The 22,465-nt window shown below is 39.0% G+C and overlaps 1 long non-coding RNA gene across 4 annotated transcripts in view; it reads left to right on the top strand.

Moving 5' to 3' along the window:
- LOC125117664 (uncharacterized) overlaps positions 1-22,465 on the top strand; it is a 145,677-nt gene that overhangs the window by 109,974 nt on the left and 13,238 nt on the right. The window contains exons 3-4 of one of the 4 annotated variants that reach the window (XR_007132679.1): positions 6,870-7,004; positions 17,985-18,199. The exons of 2 other annotated variants lie outside the window; for them this stretch is intronic. This is a non-coding gene — a long non-coding RNA (uncharacterized LOC125117664). Of the gene's footprint in view, positions 1-6,869; positions 7,005-17,984; positions 18,200-22,465 lie in introns of those variants that run through there. One more of the 4 variants, XR_007132680.1, reaches the window with a different exon arrangement.

Genomic DNA, 22,465 nt, shown 5'->3' with positions numbered 1-22,465 from the left:
TCTAAGTAGCCACATATCATTTCCAAGTTTCTAGGCAAACAGGCAGAGACATGGGAAGTTATTTTTTTTTTTCCCTTTGCCATAGTGATGGCAGTAATACTCAGGAAATCTTTGGAATTCTCTGGGAAACTCAGGTGCTGGCAAAACCTCAGATTAGATGTTATTATTAAACAATTTCAGGAACATTCTGGACAGAGAGCCAGCAACATGAAGCCCCAAGTGTTTTGTGTGTGTGTGTGTAGTAGGATATACATAATAAGAAGTTGACTATTTTGACCATTTTTAAATGTACAGTTCAGTGGCATTAAGTATATTCATAATCTTGTGTAACCATTACCACTACTTCCAAAACTTTAGCATCATCCAAAACAAAAACTCTGTAACCATTAAGCAAAGACTCCCTGTTGGGCCCCAAATGTTTTTAATAACTTTATTGTGCTGTGAAAATTCTGCCTACCAGTCAGGACAATAGTTTGGCTGCTTCAAATAAGAAAACTAGCTTGATTTTAGTTTGGTCAGTCACTTTCAATTTAGATCTGGGTTTTTTGGGCCAAAGACTCTTTGTCCTGTGGGTGAGCTTGTTAAACCTAATCTCTGGAGGGAGACTGATTTTAACCATCTTAATGGCTGATGGGACTTATTAATCTTGATCTCCAAGGTATTCAAATGGCTTGTGGCAGTGCTTATTAAGAAGTCAGTAAAAATTAAGTCAAGAGCCACAGGCCTTTGTAAAGATCCTACTGGAGGCAAACTATGTTCCAAAGATAACTAGAAGATAAACTGTCTAGGAACAAACTTCATTTTAAGTAACCAAAAATGATAGTGCCTGAGGAGGATAAGACCTATTTCTGGCTTGGAATGGTAGACTATGACCAAAAGATCAGAGCCAGAAATTCCAAGTTTCCTACTGCCTTATCTCTCACAAATTCAAACATTTAGTGAGGGTAGGGATAAGCATTTGTGACTTCCTTTCTTCATCCAAGAAGTTGGAGGTGTTTAGAACATGATGCTTACTGGACAAGATTCAGTCTGGAGTTTACAAATCCAGGCAGATACTTTCCAGATGCATGATATCAGTCACAAGAAATAGCAGGAGGGTTAAAAAAAATGGGGAAGGTTTTGTGAAAACCACTCCACATAAGCACAATCTAAACCACATGCCCTATCCGGAGACCAGTGGTGAGACAAATAGTTTAACACAATATGATATTCCTGGGAGCTGGAGCTCAAAAGAGGTTGACTGGCTTACTTGGGGTCACCCAGAAAACTGGGAAGGGGGCTAAGATTTAGTACCTTTGTTTCCTGATACCTGGTTTAGTGGTTTATTTTCATCAGTATCTGCTGGTATTCTGTGCTTCAAAAGCACAGAGCCCCTCTGTAAAGCTTTTTTTTTTTTTGTCTTTTTGCAATTTCTTGGGCCGCTCCTGAGGCATATGGAGGTTCTCAGGCTAGGGGTCAAATCGGAGCTGTAGCCATCGGCCTACGCCAGAGCCACAGCAACGCGGGATCCGAGCCGCATCTTTCACCTACACCACAGCTCACGGCAACACCGGATCCTTAACCCACTGAGTAAGGCCAGGGATTGAACCCACAACCTCATGGTTCCTAGTTGGAAACGTTAACCACTGAGCCACGACGGGAACTCCTAAAGTTTTCATTTGGTCAGGGGTGATCTATCAGTACCTTTGCCTCCAAATTCACCTCCAATTTAGTCTTCATATCACACTTGGTTCAGAACCCAAATTCTGAACAGTTCATGAAAATGTTGTTAGCAGTCAAGAAAAGCTTTACTGCTATTAAGTTTGTATCAGGGGATGATTCTAAAATGGTGACTTGAAAAACTTCAAAGACCCACTCCCCAACAAAACAGCCATAACTGGTGAGAGCTATTTTTAAAAATAATTATTTAAAATTGTTATTCCATAAAGGGAGATGAAAGCCAAGAATATCAAAGGCTAGTGCCTCTACCGAGTGCCCTGCTTATAAAAGAGGGGTATTGCTCCAAGAGAAATGGGTTACTGTCCTTGCTCCTAGTTCAAGAGCAGAGTCTTAGAGTTTTTTGCCTAAGGGAAGAGGCAGGTGATAAGAACCAAGACCTTAGAAGTTCTCCACAAGGGAACAGACTTTATTTGAAACACAATGTGGGGAAAGTTCAAGCTGAAGAGAGTCCTAGAAAACAATGGAGGTTTTGGTGATAAGTGATTAAGATGAAGCTGGTAGCTTTATGAGAATCACAAGCCTGACTACAGGCTAATTTACTAGAGGGAGCCAGAGTAAACAACAGCTAAGAAGAGCCCTCCCATAGTCAGAGCAAATCTCAAAGGGGCCTCAAAACCACCTCTGCAGAGGGGCTTAAAACTAACTGGATCCAACTGTGTAATAATGTATGAAACAGGCATTGTTAAAAACAATAGAGTGATTTGCTAGCAACTAATGGAGCCTAATATCTAAAGATCATACCAACAGAGACAGATTGAGGATAGAGACAGTCAAAGATAAGTGTGCTAAAATCACTGCCATCCAGGATGACTGTGCACATGACCAAACATGCACCTTCTGAAGAGCAACATCAGAGGTTTCACCTTGCAGGGAAATAGACTTCACTAAAATAGTCTAGCTAGGTCACTAAATAAATAAAAAAGCAACAAGAGCTCATAAGTTCAGAAATAAACAATAAGGTTGAGGGGATCAGTATACAGAGCTGCTACAATATATTATCTAAAATGTCCAGTTTTCAACAAAAAACTTATGAGACATGCAAAGAAACAGGAAAGGGTGATGTTCCAGGAGGATGTTTCCTCCTGTTCCATACACAGGGGGAAAAGAGCAATCAAAAGAAACTTCCTGTGAGAGGGCCCAGACATGCAACTTGGCAAACAAAGACTTCAAAGCAGCTGTTATAAATATATTCAAAAAACTGAAGGAAACCATGCATAAAGAAGCAAAAGAAGGTATGATGGCACTCTCTCACAAGATAATCAGTAAAGAGACAGAAATTATTATTATTTTTAAAGGAACCTAATGGATATCCTGAACTTAAAAAGTGCAATCATAGGGAAAAAAATTCACTAGAGGGTATCAGTAGTATATTTGAACTGGAAGAAGAAAGAATCAGTAAACTTGAAGGAAGATAGGTAGATAGATAGCTAAATAGATGGATAAATCAATAGATAATAGATAATTATTTGATCTCAAGAACAGAGAGAAAGAAGGATATGCACAATGCAAATACCAGAAGGAGAAAAGAGGAGAGAAGCAGACAAAATATTTGAAGAAATAGTAGATGAAAACTTCTGAAATTTGATGAAAAACATTAACCGACACATCTAAGAAACTCAACTAATCCCAAGTAGAGTAAATACAAAGAGATCCACATTCAAACACATCATAGTACAATTTTTAAAAGAGAAAAATCTAGAAAACAGCAAGAAAAAAATCAATTCATCACATGCAAGGGAACTCAAATAAGACTAATAGCTGACTTCTCACCAAAAACAATGGAAGCTAGAAAGCAGTGAGATGGCACATTCAAAGTGCCCTGGCAGGGTGGGGGAATTCCTGTCAAATAAGAATCTTTTATCCAGTAAACTATTTCTTAAAAATGAAAGCAAAATAGAGATAAACAAACTCTGAGAGAATTCATTGCTAGCTGATCAGATTTACAGAAATAAGGAAGTTCTTCAAGCTGGACACAAGTAATCTCAGTCAGTAATTCAAATCCAAACAAAAAACCAAAGAACACTAGTAAGTATAATTATGTAATTATAAAAGACAGTATATTAATGCATACTTTTTTATTGTTATATCTCTTAAATGATCTCAAAAGAAGTCATATAAAAGTACTTATTTGACAATGATAACACAATGGAGGTGAATGGGAACAAAGTAGTATTAAAATAAGAAGTGAGTTATAAGATGGTAACTCAAATCCACAGGAAGAAATGAAGAGAACCAGACTTGGTAAATAAGAAGGTTGTTACAGCAAACTGTAAATGTGACTTGCTTTCCTTTCTTTTCTCATCTTTAAACAAATGACATAAAGATATGTTAGTTAATAATTATAACAATGTATTATTCAGTTTGTAACAAAAACTATTAGACCTGACATCTATAAAATGCTCCAATACACATACTTCTCAGATGGATATGGACTCTTCTCCAGAATAGATCATATTCTAGGTGATAAAACAAGCCCTACTAAATTTAAAAGATTTGAAGTTATACAAAACATGACTTCTGACCACAAAGGAAATAAATTAGAATCAATAAGACAAGGACACATGGTAAATTCACAAATATGTGGATATTAAACAATTCACTACTAAATAACCAATAGGTCAAAGAAGAAACTATAAAGCAAATCAGAAAATTCTTTGAGATGAATGAAAATGGAAGAAAACATACCAAAACTTATGGAATGTACCAAAGTAGTTCCTAGAAGGAAATTTATAGCTGTAGATGCCTATATTGAAGGAAAAAGAAAAAGAAAATAACCTATTCTTCCATTTTCTGAGGTTAGAAAAAGAAGAGCAAATTAAACTCAAACCAAGCAGATGAAAGGATGTAGTAGATCAGGGTGGAAATTAATGAAAAAAGGATAGGAAAAACATTACAGAAAATAAAGCCAACAGCTGGTTCTTTTAAAAGAGCGGAAAAAAAAAAAGACAGATCTTTTGCTAGACTTACCAAGAAACAAAAGAGGGAAGACTCAACTTACTAAAATCAGAAGTGAAAGAGGACAATACTACCAACCCCACAAAAAATAAAAAGAATTATACTAAAAAAGGGAATGCTATGAACAACTGTATGCCCAGAAGTTAGATAACTTGGATAAAATGGACCAATTCTTGGAAGGACAGAAACTATCCAAACTGACATAAGAATAGAAAACCATAATAAATCTGTAAAATATATAAAGTGATTGAGTTGGGAATTTAAAACTTCCTACAAAGAAAATCTGAGGCCCAGATGAGTTCACCATTGAATTTTACCAAAATTTAAAGAATTCATACAAATTCTTAAATGTCTTCCAAAAAATAGAAGAGGAGGTAACACTTCCAACTTATTCTTTGAGGCAATAATTACCCTGATACCAAAGCCAGACATCATTTTAAAAAAGTACAGAATGATATCTCTTATGAATAAAAATCTGTCAACAGTATACTAGCAAACTTAATCTAGCAACATATAAAAATGACTATACACTCTTAGAATAAAACAGGACAAAGCTTCACAACATTGGATTAGGTAATAATTTCTTGGATATGATACAAAAGGCACAGGTAACAAAAAAATAGATTTTGTCTAGTAATATACAAAGAATTCTTACAGGTCAATAATAAGAAGACAATTCCATTTTAAAATGGACAAAGAATCTGAATAAACATTCCTTCAAGGAAGATATAAAAAAGGTCAATTAATAAACATTTGAAAAGATCCTCAACATCATTAGCCATCACGGAAGTGCAAATCCAAACCAAAATGAGAGGCCACTTCATACCCCTTAGGATGGCTATAATCAAAAAGACAGATAGTAATAAGTTTAGTGAGGATGTAGAGAAATTGGAATCTCCATATACTGCTGGTGGGAATGTAAAGTGTTATACCACTTTTGGAAATCTTTCTGATTGCTCCTCAACTAAAACAGAGTTGCTGTAAAACCTAGCAACTCCACCCCTATATATACAACTGAAAGAAATGAAAATATATGTCCACATAAAAACAGCACATAAATGGTAATAATAGCAGTATGCATAATAGTCTAAAATTAGAACCAACCCAAATGTCTATCAGCTAATGAATGATTAAATAAGACATGGTATGTCCATACGATGGGTGTTATTGGGCAATGAAAAGGAATGAAGTACTGCAACATGGATAGACCTTGAAAACCTTATGCTACATGAAAGAAGCCTGATTCCATTTATATGAAATGTCCAGAAAAGCAAATCTATAGAGACAAAGTAGCAATTGCCTAATTGCTGGGGTTTGATGGAGGAGGTTAGGAGGAAATGGGGAGTGACTGCTAATGGGTACAAAGTTTCTTTTGGGGGATGATAAAATATTCTAAAATTGATTGTGATTATATTTGTACAACCCTGTATATATACTAAAAAACACTGAGCTGTACACTTTAAATGTGTGAATTATATACTATGTGAGCATATCTCAATAAAGTTGTTAGATATATGTATATAGAGACAGATGACAGATAGATAGACAGGGAAAGGTATTATTAGGCCAAGGAATAAAAGAATACCTAAACCCAGGCTTAGCCCAGGTACTACCCTTACACCTGACAGTAGAGTCAGTAATAAGTAACATTCTGTTAATTAGGTTGCACCTAAAGTGCTAATGCAGGAGTTCCTGCTGTGGTGCAGTGGGTTAAGGATCTGACTGCAGCAGCTTGGCTGTTGTGCAGGCATGAGTTCAATCCCTGGCCCCAACAAGTGGGTTAAGGATCTGGCATTGCTGCAGCTGCAGCCAAAAAAAAAAATAAATTAATTAATAAATGAAGTCTAATGCAGAGCTCTCTGTTGAACTAGGCTAAACCTCACAGCCAAGATAGAATATTTAGGGGGCATTTTTGTTTGCCCTAAACCCAACCTGAGTCTAGCAGTTTTATCACCCTCTCCTGGGTGTAATGATAAGAGAGTAATCAAGATCATGTGAGAGAATTAGAGGAGAACTAAATAGCTGAACTTTATCATGTGAGGGAGAATTGCTCTCCTAATGCTGAGGCCACCTCAAAGGAGGAAAGAGAGGTAACGGAAAGGGTAGGGAGAAGAAGGGATGAGGGGAAGGCCCAGTGAACTTATGCAGTAAATATGGATCTATGCCTGCAATCAGAGTACTATCTCTTCTTGCAGAATAGGACGGAGAGGATAGAGAGAAAGTTGATGTTCCTCTCCTGGATGCTCTGTAGTTGGAGGAAGATGCCTGACAGATGGAGATGTAGGTATCAGAGAAGGCTGGGTCAAACCAAACCTGAGCAGAATGCCTTGGTGAGTAAGAATGCTCTACAATTCCATGAAAATCAAAGACCCATTAGAAGAAGCTGCTCATTTCCAGGTTTCCAAGAAAGATTTTTAACCCATAAGGAAACTGTAGAATTATTAAAGCAATTTGTGTTTATAGCAAGGTTACAACTGTTGGTATAATGAAGTGCTTTACAGATATTATCAGGTATTTGGAGCAGGGAAGCCATGTGTTTACATTCCCAGAGCTTTACTGTATTAGTGCCTCGGGTGGTTCTTTTTTCAGTCTTATTCCCTCTCTTCTGAGTGTATTTCTTTTTATTTTATTTATTATTATTATTTTTTGCAGTCTTCTTAGGGCCACACCCATGGTATATGGAGGTTCCCAGGCTAGGGGTCCAATCGGAGCTACAGTTGCTGGCCTATGCCACAGCCACAGAAATAGCAGATCTAAGTGGCATCTGTAACCTACTCCACAGCTCATGGCAATGCCGGATCCTTAACCCACTGAGTGAGGCCAGGGAGCGAACCTGCAACCTCATGGTTCCTAGTCAGATTTATTTCCACTGTACCGCAATGGGAACTCCTGAGTGTACTTCTAATCAGGATGCATTAAAGATCTACTTGCAACGAAGGAGAAAGGTAGAGATGAATTTCAAAACTATATAGAAGACACTCACATCAATGTACAGATCCTCTAGACAGAAAATCAAAAAGATCACAGAGATCCTAAATGACACAATAGAAAATTTAGACTTAATTGACACTTTCAGGACATTACCTCCAAAAATATCAGAATATACATTCTTCTCAAGTGCACATGGACCATTTTCAAGGATTGATCACATACTGGAGCACAAAGCTAACCTCAACAAATTTAAGAGTATAGAAATTATTAAAAGTATCCTCTCTGACCACAATGGCATGAAACTAGAAATCAACCACAGGAAAACAAATGAGGAAAAAACCAACTACGTGGAGACTAAAACAACATGCTAAACAACATGCTACTAAAAAAACAGTGGGTCAATAAGGAAATCAAGAAGGAAATTAAAAAATACCTCGAGACAAATGATAACGAAGAAACAACCATTCAAAATCTATAGGGTGCCACAAAAGCAGTGCTTAGAGGGAAATTCATAGCGATACAGGCCTTCCTCAAAAAAGAAGAAAAATCTCAATTCGACAACTTAACCCACCACCTAAATGAGAAAAAGAAGAACAAACAAAACCTAAAGTCAGCAGAAGGAAAGAAATCATAAAGATCAGAGAGGAAATCAATAAAATAGAGATGCTAAAAACAATAAAAATCAATAAAATCAACAGCTTGTTCTTTGAAAAGATAAACAAAATTGACAAACCTCTGGCCAGACTCACCAAGAAGAGGAGAGGAAAAACTCAAATAACAAAATAAGAAATTAAAAAGGAGAAATCACAACAGATACTGCAGAAATACAAAAAAACATAAGAGAATACTATGAACAACTATACGCCAACAAATTTGACAACCTAGAAGAAATGGACAACTTTCTAGACAAAATGGACAACAGCCCACCAAAACTGAATCAAGAAGAAATATATCAGCATTCCCATTGTGGCTCAGTGGTTAATGAATCTGCCAAGGAACCATGGAGTTGCAGGTTCGATCCCTGGCCTCGATCAGTGGGTTTTAAGGATCCAGTGTTGCTGTGAGCTGTGGTGTAGGTCGCAGATGTGGCTCGGATCCAGTGTTGCTGTGGCTCTGGTGTAGGCCGGCAACTACAGCTCTAATTAGACCCCTAAACCTGGGAACCTCCATATCTCCATATGCCATGGGTGCAGTCCTAGAAAAGACAAAAAAAAAAAAAAAAAGGAAGAAATACATCAGCTGTACAGACTGATCACTATAAAGGAAACTGAATACGTAATAAAAGCACTCCCTACAAATAGAAGTCCAGGACCAGGTGGCTTCACAGGCTAATTCTACCAAACATACATAGGAGAACTTATACCTATCCTCCTTAAAGTTTTCCAAAAGGTTGAAGAGGAAAAAACCCTCCCAAAGACATTTTATGACACCATCACCCTAATACCCAAACCAGACAAAGATACTACCAAAAAATAAAACTACAGGCCAATATCTTTGATGACTATAGACACAAAAATTCTCAAAAAAATTTTAGCCAACCAAATCCAACAACATATAAAAAAGATCATACACCACAACCAAGTGGGATTCATCCCAGATTCACAAGGATGGTTCAACATATGCAAATCAATCAACGTCATACACCACATTAACAACAGAAAAGTCAAAAACCACATGATCATCTCAATAGATGCAGAAAAAGCATTTGACAAAGTCCAACATCCATTCATGATAAAAACTCTTACTGAAATGAGTACAGAGGGAATATACCTTAAGATAATAAAAGCCATTTACAACAAATCCACAGCAAATATAATACTCAATGGAGAAAAGCTGAAAGCCTTCCCACTAAAATCTGGAACAAGACAAGGATGCCCACTCTCACCACTTATATTCAACATAGTATTGGAAGTACTAGCCACAGAAATCAGACAAACAAAAGAAATAAAAGGTATCTAAATTGGAAGAGAAGAGGTAAAATTGTCACTGTATGCAGATGACGTGATACTATATATAGAACACCCTAAGGACTCAACCCCAAAACTACTGGAACTGATCAACAAATTTAGCAAAGTAGCATGATATAAGATTAACATTCAGAAATCAGTCTCATTTCTGTATACTAACAATGAAATACTTGAAAAGGAATACAAAAATACAATACCTTTTAAAATTGTGCCCCCAAAAATCAAATACCTGGGAATAAACCTGACCAAGGAGGTAAAAGACTTATACACTGAGAACTATAAAACATTAATCAAGGAAATTAAAGAGGATTCAAAGAAACGGAAAGATATTCCATGTTCCTGGGTTGGAAAAATTAATATTGTAAAAATGGCCATACTACCCAAAGCAATGTACAGATTCAGTGCAATCCCTATCAAATTACCCATGACATTTTTCACAGAACTAGAACAAATAATCCAAAAATTTATATGGAACCACAAAAGACCTAGAATTGCCAAAGCAACCTTGAGGAACAAAAACCAGGCAGGAGGCATAACTCTCCCAGATTTCAGGCAATATTACAGAACCACAGTAATCAAGAAGTGTGGTACTATTACCAAAACAGACATACAAACCAATGGAACAGAATAGAGAACCCAGAAATAAACCCAGACACCTACGGTCAATTAATCTTCAACAAAGGAGGCAAGAATATAAAATGGGTAAAAGACAATCTTTTCACCAAGTGGTACAGGGAAATCTGGACAGTCGCATGTAAACCAATGAAACTGGAACACACCCTCACACCATGCACAAAAATAAACTCAAAATGGCTTAAAGACTTAAACATAAGACAAGACACCATCAAACTCCTAGAAGAGTATGTAGGCAAACTATTCTCTGACATCACCCTTACAAATGTTTTCTCAGGTCAGTCTCCCAAGGTAACAGAAATAAAAGCAAAAATAAACCAATGGGACCTAATCAAACTGACAAGCTTTTGCACAGCAAAGGAAACCATAAAAACAACAACAAAAAGACACTAACAGAATGGGAGAAAACAGTTGCAAATGATGCAACTGACAAGGCTTAATCTCTAAAATATACAAACAACTTATACAACTTAACAGCAAAAAAGCCAACAACTCAAAGGAAAAATGGGCAAAAGACTTGAACAGATATTTCTTCAAAGATCTACAGATGGCCAACAAGCACATGAAAAAATGCTCAACATTACTAATTATTAGAGAAATGCAAATCAAAACTATTACGAGGTACCACCTCACACCAGAGTAGCCATCATTAATAAGTCCACAAATAACAAATGCTGGAGAGGGTGTGGAGAAAAGGGAACCCTCCTGCACCATTGGTGGGAATGTAAATTGGTACAACCACTATGGAAAACAGTATAGAGGTACCTTAGAAAACTATACACAGAAATACCATATGACCCAGCAATCCCACTCTTGGGCATACATCTGGACAAAACTTTCCCTGAAAAGGACACATGCACCCATATGTTCGTTCCAGCACTATTCACAATAGCCAAGACATAGAAACAACCTAAATGTCCATTGACAGAGGACTGGATTAAGAAGATGTGTACACAATGGAATACTACTCAGCCATAAAAAAGAACAAAATAATGCCATTTGCAGCAACGTGGATGGAACTAGAGACTCTCATACTAAGTGAAGTTAAGTTAGAAAGAAAAAGACAAATACCATATAGATATCACTTACATCTGGAATCTAATATAGAGCACAAATGAACCTTTCCAAAGAAAATTATGGACATGGAGAACAGACTTATGGTTGCCAAGGGGAAGGGGGAGGGAGTAGGTGGGATGGACTGGGAATTTGGGGTTATTAGACACAAACTATTGCCTTTGGAGTGGATAAGCAATGAGATCCTACTGTATAGCACTGGGAATTGTATCTCGTCACTTATGGTGGAGCATGATAATGTGAGAAAAAGGAATGTATATGTGTATGTGTGATTGGGTCACCCTGGTGTACAGTATAAAATTGATAGAACACTGTAAACTAGCTATAATGGAAAACAATTTTTAATTTAAAATTTAAAAAAATAAACAAAACTATATAGAAGAGACACAAACCTAGTGACCTGCTCTATGGTTCACTGTTTTGTAAAAGGGAAATGACCTATAGGGTGTCTTTGGTGAAAAACAGTCCTATTCCTGTCTGTTTAGCTCCCTGAACTGCAACAGTTTGACCTTTCAGTGCAATTAAGCAGCCCAAAACCCAAGGGAGGACATGGCAGGAGCAGGGGAGCCAGTTATAGCCAAGAGCAATGATTCTCTCTGAAGACTTCTGGCACTCTGATTGGGGTTGATAATTTTTATTCACCCTTTTGAACTTTCTTCTCAGCTGTTTTTTTAATATATAACCCTTCTATCAGGGTTGCAAGACTCTGACCAACAGTACTCATCCTGTGCCACCCACCTCCTTACCCTGAGAAGTCTGACCTTCCAGAGAGCCTCACCTCAGAATAAATTATATTTCCAAGTCAGAACCCCAATCACCATTTGTGTTGTTTTACAGAAAAGTAATTTTCCATGATTCCCTTCTCCTTTACAAAATTCTAATATATAGAGAGAAAGAATCAAAATAGTATAATGAACACCCAATGTCCATCACCTAGATCAAACAATTGCTAAAATTTTGCCATGTATTCTCCATTTTGCCTCTTTTTTTTGCTGCAAGTTTAATTGAAGCAAGTTATAGAAATATATATATATATTTCTCCCCTAGATATTTCAACATTCATGTCTAAATTAATAAACACATCAAGTAAACACAATTCCATTATCACACTTCACATGATTCATACAATTTCTCAATAGCATTTAATACCCACACATATTCAGATATTCCCTATTTGTTCCCCAAATGTCTTTTATTTATTTATTGTCTTTTTGTCTTTTCTAGGGCTGCACTTGCAGCATATGGAGGTTCCCAGGCTAGGGGTCTAATCGGAGCTGTAGCCACCGGCCTATGCCACAGCCACAGCAGTGCCAGATCCGAGACGCGTCTGTGACCTACACCACAGCTCACAGCAACGCAAGATCCTTAACCAGCTGAGCAAGGCCAGGGATCGAACCCACAACCTCATGGTTCCTAGTCGGATTCATTAACCACTGTGCCATGACGGGAACTCCCCAAAATGTCTTTTAAAAAATACATGGCAAAATACACATAGTATAAAATTTACTGTTTTCAAGTGTCCAATTCAGTGGCCTCAAATACATTCACCATGTTGTGTGATCACCACCATTTCCAGAACTTTTTCATTATGCCAAACAAACTCTATATCCTTTAAGAATAACTCCCCATTTCATCCTCCCTCAAACACCTTTTAAAGATGATTAACTCAAACAAGCCCCCCATGTTTCATTTGGTTGGTTTTGGTTTTGGGGTTTTTGGGCTGTGCCTGTGGCATGTGTAAGTTCCCAGGCCAGGGATCAGACTCAGGCCGCTGCAATGACAACACTAGATCCTTAACCAGCTGTGCCGCAAGGAAAGTCTGGTTGTCATGTTTCTCAAGGCTCCTAATCTAGACCTGTCTCTTTGCATCACACCCAAATACATTTTATTTTCATGATACTGACTTCTTGACAATTCTGGCCTCATTGTTCTACAGAATGTCCCACCTGCTGGATTTGTCTGATTGTTTTTTCATGGTGTTGTTGAACTTGTTCTTCTATCCTCTGTATTTCTTGTAAGCTCAAAGTTAGATCTAAAGGCCAATGGGAATCGGGTTAAACATTTTGGTAAGAATTTTTCATAGGGTAATGCTGTATACTTCCTATTGCATGTACATAATTCCTGGTTATCCCACTACTAATGAAGCTAATACTGATCACTGGGTTAAGGTGATGACAGCCTGTTTAAAAATAGGAACTTGACTATTTGCACTATTTTAAAATGATTATCCCTGCTTTGAATGTTCAGATAAAAGGGCTCTGAGTTGTTGCCTGGCACCTAGGAGACAGCCTTTATCCTGTGTAAAGGATAAGAGGATTAAGATGGAGGCTTTTATCCCCTTTAAGGAGTAGATGCAGGAGTTCAAGTTTATCTCTGGGGAGAGGGGGTGGTCAATCAGGGCAGAAACTTCTGGAATATGAAGTCTACCAGGGCCACTTTTCCTCTGGGACCAGAAGAAGGTACTCTGAAATTGGTCATCAGCCAGAACTTAACTATGAATAAATAGATCTTTTTGCTAATACTTATTAAAGACAGAATACTTTGGGAGTTCAGATACAGAAGGCTCTTTTGTGGTATTTTAAAATAACTCTCCCTTCACTTTCCATTCATCCCCCCATCAAAACCACTTTAGACTGTAGAATAAAAAATTAAAGAAGAATGTTAGGATGCAGAATAGACAAAGCTTTAGATGTTTCTTGAGTACTGTTAAATTCTAGAGTGAGGTAAATGTATGCATCTGTTCTCTTTGGTTGATGTTTACCTCTTATCTTTAAGCTACTGTAAACCAAATAAATGACCCATTTAAAATATAAACAACTAGATTAAAGGATTTCATTATTAAAAGTAAAAATGTGGGTTTCTAAGGAAAACAAGTTATTTTTAAATCTCCAAGTAAACACTTTCATTTTACAGTAATTAAATACCCAAGTCAGTTAAACTCTGCTCAAGGTTGCCCTATATTTCTGGATACCCAGAGGGGTTTTTTCAGTTTTTGCTTGTCTGTTTTTTATGTTTGTTTTTCAGCTAGTTTAAAGACAGGGGAGTTGTCGTGAATTTTCTGCATGGCAGGGCAGAACTTAACCTTAGGATACTGATGAACAATTTCATTTTACTACTGTAATTAGTAATATCCTTTTTCCCCATTTATTCTGTAATTTTTATTTATTTACCTTTAATGCTTTCTTCAGGTTGTTTTTTTTTTCCCCTTTTTTAGGGCTGCATCCGCAGCATATGGAGGTTCCCAGGCTTGGGGTCTAATCAGAGCTACAGCTGTTGGCCCATACCACAGCCACAGCAATGCTGGACCCGAGCCAGTCTGCGACCTGTACCACAGCTCACGGCAATGCTGGATCCTTAACCCACTGAGTGAGTCCAGGGATCGAACCCGAAACCTCATGGTTCCTAGTTGGATTGTTTCCGCTGCGCCATGATGGGAACTCCTATTCTGTAATTTTTAAAGACTCTGGCTTACCAATTGGAGAGGGGAGGCGGTGAAGATCCCTTTGAGGAAATAGTTCTCAACAACAGCACTGCCAGCAAACCTAGCAACACTTGCGTACTGCCTCAATTGGGGGTTACTATATTTGGTGACAAATATCCCATCAGTAGTTATAAGAACAAACAGTGTAAATGGCCAACCATCCTTTTCCTTTTTTCCCTCCTCTTTATATATAAGCTCCCTTCTTTCCTTCTTCCTTCTTCTTCAGCCTCTCTCCGTGCCTCCTCTCCCCTCACTCCTTTTTTCTTCCCTTCTTTTGTCACTCATTCAGCCATGACGCCCCTGTTCCCACCACATTTTATGTTCCTGAAGAACTCCCTCCTTCACATCAGCCAGCGAGAGGTCCCTGAATACTTAATAGAATCAAAGGGGTGGGAGAATCCCAGAGGAGGAGGTCTGTGCCTGGATCTGTGTTCTGAACTCCCTCTGTTCAATTGCCATTTGTTTTGAACTGCCAGCCCATTTCCAGTCTGGGTTTTCTGGGATCTAAGAGTTCTCTGAGGATAGCAACAGCATCACTTGAACCATGTCCAATACTTCAAAAAAGCCTAGAAGACACTGTATATTTACTCACAATAAAGACTGAACACATAGACTAAGTAACAGAAAGCTTTCTTTCTAGGGGAAGTAGGGGGCTGGGAGATGGGGGAGACTATGCCACACTAACTGTATCTTCACAGAAGAAGTTCTGGTTGGTTGTGTGTGTGTTGTCTACAGGGCAGAGAAAGTCTACTGGAAAGAATGTGGGTGTGGAGGTAAAGCCAATCAGAATTTAGTTTCTAGCAATCAAGACTTGGGCTATTGATACTCTGAACCTCAGAGATGTTACTACAGATGTTTACTCATCTGTAAAATGGGGCTAATCATTTCATGTTTTCAGACTACTTAAGAATTTTAGAGAATGTGAGTAAATCCCTCATTAATACAATATCTGGCACCTAATAGATACTTCATACATTTTCCTTATGAATATGATTTATTTAGTAGATAAAAACCTTCCAAAGTATATAGCTTTGGGGGGAAAAAAATGAATCTGAGCATTGAGAGAAGAGGTTGGGAGGCACTCACATAACATAGCTCTATACAGCCACACCAGTTAGAACTTAAGAACTCCTGTCAAGTCCTGAGGGCGCTGATTACAAGGGTATACAAGAAAGGGGATGTACAAGGAAGTCACACATCCTTTGTGGTGATCAACAGATCCTACCTTGAGGAGCATACTCAGTCCCCTAACCAAAACTTAGGAACACTTCCTTGAGCCCACCTGTTCCTCTGCTGGGTTCCTGTGTAGTGTGGACATAGCTCTGGTGATGAGGTTCAAGAAGCACCAGGTCTGCTCCTGGCTATCTAAGTGCAGCCAGGGGTTTTAGGTGGGAAGACAAAGGAATGGAGTGCTTTGGGGAAAGGGATAGAAGATGAAGTCTGAGGAAAAATGAGGAAAGCTAGGGGATCATCACAGCTTAGTCTAAATCCTTAGAAAGCAGGGTAGTAGAATTTACTTCTTGAAAAGAAAAGTACTATCCCAAGACTGCTTCTTTCAACTCAGCCTAAGGAACACTTCCAAAAATGGGACTTTCTCCTAAATCTCTTACCTCTCCCTGGACCTGGGCCCTATCTCCCGGTTCATCTCTTTCTCTTGACACTTCCAAGATAAGGAGATCAACTGTCCCTTTCCTATAATGGGGTCACGTTTACAGGCAGAAGCTATCTAGCATTTCTAGGGCCCTTGTCCCAAACCTCTACTAAATTTCATCTGGTAGAGCATCCATTTGTATAAAGATGACTTATGGAATCCAGCTTTTAAGTGTGGTGTTTCTGTTGGGCAGGACAAATGAATTTCGAATATCCTGTTTTAAGCTGAACTTACTCCTTGTTATTTTAAAGGCTGAAACAAGTTGTTTTTTAAAATGTTTTCAATCAGCAAGTCTTAATTTTTTGTCCTTAACACCCGGGGCTACTGGAAGAAGGATTTAATTTTCAAAGTCTGGTCAGTAAACAAAAGTTCCCCAATAATATCTTCAGGCAAGCACCAAAAGACCTCATTTTTTGCTACAGTGCTTGGTTGGCTCCCCCACAGTTGAACACTGGTATTGTGTTCAACCAAACCTTGTGTAATCACTTTAAAAAATACCTCCAAACATGAAGTTAACTTACTAACTTATTTCTTCTTCTTCTTAATTATCATGTTTAGCGAAAAACAAAAGCAAAATTAAGACAGGTTTTAAACGTAGTATTATCTGGCTAGACCCTAAGCATATTACATCAACTAGATTTTACTGGGGTTCATATGATAACCATGGTCAGGAGATGATTATTCACTGTTCTCCTAAGAGTATGGAAATGTCCAGAAGGGACTGGTTAGATAAGCAGAGTCTACCATGCATGGCTACAGCTCTGTGGGAATGTCTAAGCTTTAAAATTAACTCCAGAATCCCACTAAATGCAATAGTCCCTCATGTTGAGCTTTGTCTGGAACCTTCTTTTGTCTCAATCCTCTGAAGCTATGGACCTGGACTCCTGAAATTCACCCTAGCCTCTCTTCCTACTTGCGACTAGAAGGAGAGTTGGCAAATAGAGGTGTATTAGTCAAGATAGGCTAATTGTTATAACAAATGACTTCAAAATAATGGTTTGGCCCAATAAAAAATAAATTGTTCTTGTCATAGTGCAATATAGGTTGGTAGGAATGGAGATGTACGGAATGTGGAGGTCCATCCTATGCAGTCACTCAGAGACTTCTTCTAATGCATGGCTCTAGCTTCCTCTAGATTCTCCGAATCGTCTCCATTCAGCCAATGGGTGGGGAAAAGGCCTGCTGTGTATTGCATGGAAGGCTTTTTATGAGCCAGACCTGGAACTGGTGTCCATAACTTCCATCTACATTCGATTAGCCAGAACTCTGTCACATGGCTCTGCCCAACTTCATGATAGGATAGGAAGTATAATTTAGCTGTGTACCTAGCTCATAGCAGTTTCTCCCACAAAGGGAGACAGACAGCTCCTCAGGGAAAGCCAATGGTTCTGCATTTATGTATCATCAAAGGTATGCAAGTAAATCTACTGTCCCATTTTCAGGTCACTTAATGCCTAGACCTACTAGTAACATCTTGGTCAGTTTCTGAAAAAAGTCCATCTGTCGACATCAGAATCAACCTTGTTACCACCACGAATCAGTCCACACTGCAAACTTACTTGTTTATATTTAGGACTTTCCGGAGTTTCAAGATACCTGGGCCAAGCCCATGCAGAAGTTCTGATCGGAAGCTGCTTATGCACTTGCACTCGGCCCTCCTCATCAGGTGGCTCCCACAACAAAGTCTGGAAAGCAATCCATACAACTGGAAGCCATTTGTAATGTCTAATCCAAACTGTGTTACATGGGACCTATGAAGAGAATAAATGTGTCATAAAACTTGAAAAACTATCTCTATACCTCTTTAAGAACTACGAAAAACATGTTTTTGTCTTTTCTCAATCAATGTATTTTTCACAGCTGTCACGACTCCGTAATTGTCTGCACTCTTGCTTCCTGCTTCTCTCATTAACCAATTTGCAGAGGCTATTTCATAGCGCTACCATTTTAGAGATATCCATTTGTCCTCATTTATTCACAGGCAACTATTCCCATTGAGATTTTAGCTTTCTCCAATAATGTTTGTTCATCTTCTTATATAAAGAAGATAAGGACATAGATTGTACAAGGTAATGATGGTAAAGTCCTGATATACACCCTGTTCTGTTTTTCTAGTTATGGTGTAAGTTTTCACGGCCTCATCCACACTTTCCTCTTGTAATGTAAGACATGCATTTATTATATGACTCATGGGATTAAGGTGTAGTCTTCATTCATTTCCTTATCAATTCATTCTTTCTGAAATATATACTGAGTGACTACTATGGGCCAGACAGTGTGCTACATGCTGGAGTCAGAACAAAGAACAATATGTATGCTGTTCCTACCCTCATGGAGCTTATGAATGAAACAGATTCTAAGTAAATAATAATGCAAAATATTAATTATAATCCTGACATTTGTATGGAAAACTTACTTTCATTTTAGCATTTTGGATAGTCTTGGATCACCAATAGTTTTTAGTTTTTTCTTTTTAAGACTGAGGTCTTTGTTCTTCTGTAAAAACCAGTTTCTTTTCCTTAAGGTAATCATTCATTTGTTAACTGATAATATGCATTAATTCATTAAATATCATTATAAAACTGCTATTTATCAGGCACTATGCTAAGATTTCCAAATACAAAAATGAAAAGACAGTATTCTTGCCCTCAAGGCTCAGAGTCCAGTTGTGTAGACTGGCATGCAAACCACACAGTAGATTATGATAATTGTCATAATGGAGAAAAGGGAAAGGGGAGTGAGACACAGGGAAAGGAGGAACTAGATCAGCTTACATAAGTCAGAGAAGACTTCACAAAGGAGGGCTGAAGGGTGAATAAGGCTTTGATAGGAGTTCCCGTCGTGGCGCAGTGGTTAACGAATCCGACTAGGAACCATGAGGTTGCGGGTTTGGTCCCTGCCCTTGCTCAGTGGGTTAACGATCCGGCGTTGCCGTGAGCTGTGGTGTAGGTTGCAGACGCGGCTCGGATCCCGAGTTGCTGTGGCTCTGGTGTAGGCTGGTGGCTACAGCTCCGATTCGACCCCTAGCCTGGGAACCTCCATATGCCGCGGGAGCGGCCCAAAGAAATAGCAAAAAGACAAAAAATAAAAATAAAAAAAATAAAATAAGGCTTTGATAAGTAGACAAACAAGGAAGGGCGTAAGATGGCTAGTTGACCATCAAAGGCTCATGCTCTCCTTCCACAGCATCAACTTATTCCAGGAATTGGCCCAACCAATTTCCAATCCCCTATACAACTAGGTGGAACCAGGTGACCAGCTCTCATTAATGGGATGTGAGCAGAAATGATATACATCATTTTTGGACTAGGTTAAGAAGTACGCAGGCCTTTTCTTCCTTCTCTTTCCCAGCTGATAGCTCTGTAATTAAAGGACTCTGAAGCTTTGAAGACAGCAGAGCTGCAAAATAGAAGGAGCCTGGTTGGAAGGCAGCTTGCCACACTGAACTATTAAATGTCTAAAAAATACCTTCTGGAGTTTCCATTGTGGCTCAGAGGAAAAGAACCGGACTAGTATCCATGAGAATTCGGGTTTGATCCCTGGCCCTGCTTAGTGGGTTAGAATCCAGTGTTGTTGTGAGCTGTGGTGTAGGTCGCAGACATACATGGCTCAGATCTGGCATTGCTGTGGCTGTGGCGTAGGGTGGCAGCTACAGCTCCAATTTGACCCCTAGCCTGGGAACTTCCATATGCCCCAAGCGTGGCCCTAAAAAAAAAAAAAGAAAAAAATCACAAAACAACAACAACAAAACCAAAACACTTTCTGTTGTGTTAATCTACTGATATTACACAGCTCATTTGTTACAGCAGTGGGCTCTACCTTAATACAAGGCAGTCCAAGCAAAGTGAACAGTAGCAAGCAAAGGCTTACTGATGTGAATGTACATGGTCAGTAAGTATTTGAAATTGCAAGAAGAGTGTTATGGGGGAGTACAAATAGCCCAATATGGCCAGAGGATTAAATATGTGATTGGTGGGAGTGAGAGGAGGGTGGTTGGATAGATAAGCATGGGCTGATTTCAAAGAACCTTGAATGTCATGCTAACAGGTTTAATCCCGTGGAAGGAAAACCAATGAAGAATACTGAAAAGATGAGAGGCAGGATATCTGAGAAACATAACACCCAAGAAACTGCTTTACTTTTCTTGAAATGTAGGATGCGAATCCAAAGATGAAAGTTGGGATTTCAGAACCAGAAAACATTATAGTTTAATCAAACCTCATTTAACAAATGAGGAAAGTGAAGCCCAGAGAAGTTAAGTACCTTTGCCAAGGTCACCCAGCTAAAACTTGGCAGAGCTGGGGAATAGAAGGCTAGTCTCTTGTTGCCAGCCCTACAGCACTGCTCTTTCCACTGTGCCACAGGGCTTCAAAGCAGTTGAGACCAGCTGGTGTGCTTGTGTTTTCAGTTCCCTAATGAAGACATTGGGGATTTGGAGGCAGGATATTTACCATGGAAGGCTGTCTTCTCTGTAATTCCTCATCTGGCTTGAACCACTATTTTGGAAAAGGTCCATTTTTCAGCATCAAATTTCCCTAGAGGACAATTGGGAATGTGCTTAGTGGTCTGTGGGGTGCCCTTGCACTTTCTGGGCTTTTGTTGGAAAGATGAGAAGAAAGTAGCAGTGGTTTGGGCTCCTGGAAATGCCGCCTGGTCCCTAGGCATCTGGGGAGTTGTTGGCCCTTTCAGTGACTGTGGTTTAGCCTGCCAGCTGACTGTCCTTCAGGGGGCACATCAAAACTTCTTCAGCTTGTCTGCTTAGAGGGTCAGCCCCTATGGCTGGCATTTTATATCATTTTCTGTTCATCAGTTCACTACTTCTGGTTTTCGTATATTGTTAAGTTGATTCACTATTCATTATAATTATTTTTACTCCATGTGCCACCCAGAGCAATATGACATACATTTGTTTTTTAATAGCAAGCGAGGGCAAAAGGACAACTGTGCTGAGGCCAGTCTCAGCAAAGCAAGACATGTGGCCTGACTTAAGAAAGACCAGGTATTATTGAATCCTTTTAGAACTGGGGAAGCCAGAGCACAAGTTGGGGGGCAGAAGGCATCATTTATCCAGAAGTCCCCCAAAAATTGGGACAAATTAGTTTCTTGATGTTTTTTTGGTCTAGAGTTTTATGATCATCTCGCTCCCTGTCCTTTGGTTGTTTCATGGTTTCTTTCCTTGTGTGCTGCTCCACTGTTAGCTCAGATGGTTAGGAAGAAGTATTAAGGAAGATGAAATTGCTGCCCTGAGAGTGCCTTCACGGCAGCCAAAGACAATCCCTTCTACAGAGGAAAGTGCTTGGGCTTTGAAGCTGAAAAGACACAGGCCACTTGCCAGCTGTAAGACCTTGGGCCAGTTCTTAACCTCTCTCAGTTTCCTATTCTGTGAAATGGAAAAATAATGTAAACTATTGGGAGTGGTTGTAGGGATTAAATAAATGAATACACATAAAGCTCCTCTCAGTGCTGGGCACAGAGTTGGCTCATAACAAGTATTATTTCTTTTTCAGGTCTCTGTCACGTTCCCATCTTTTCCCCAATCCTTATCCTAGGTTCTGGTGAAGATGTGAATTAAATAAAAGAGTGAGCAGATGGAGACCAAAATACCACCTTGATTGCTGATAAAGGCTATTTATTGTGAGAGATAACGGGACACTAAATACTAAATGAGTTTTAGAATGAGGTAGACTTGTTCACTCAGTCGCAGTAACTTTTGACCAGGACAGGCCTTCTCATGCTGGGGGTGGGAAGGGAGCCTACCCCCAGAGGAGCAGACCAAGGTGACATCTGCACTGCGGGCGGGTAGATACCTCAGCGGAAGAAAGGAGGAGCTAAGATGAGCTTGCCCGGTGTACCTCAAAATTCACCAAGCGGATTAAGCCCCTCCTGTAAGGAGGAGGAACAAGAGAAGGAGTAGACAGAAGCCAGGAGCATCAAACTTCCACAAGCATTTCCTTCAGGATTTCCCTTCTCTTGTCCCTCTCCTCTCATTTTGTGCCTGTTTTCAGCCACTCTGCTCATGAAGGACACAGTTGTCCATATGTCACTGTGGGTAGC

This window comes from Phacochoerus africanus, chromosome 16 (genome assembly GCF_016906955.1).
Source record: "Phacochoerus africanus isolate WHEZ1 chromosome 16, ROS_Pafr_v1, whole genome shotgun sequence".
NCBI classification, from domain to species: Eukaryota; Metazoa; Chordata; class Mammalia; order Artiodactyla; family Suidae; genus Phacochoerus; species Phacochoerus africanus.
This window is presented reverse-complemented; position numbering and strand designations above follow the sequence as displayed.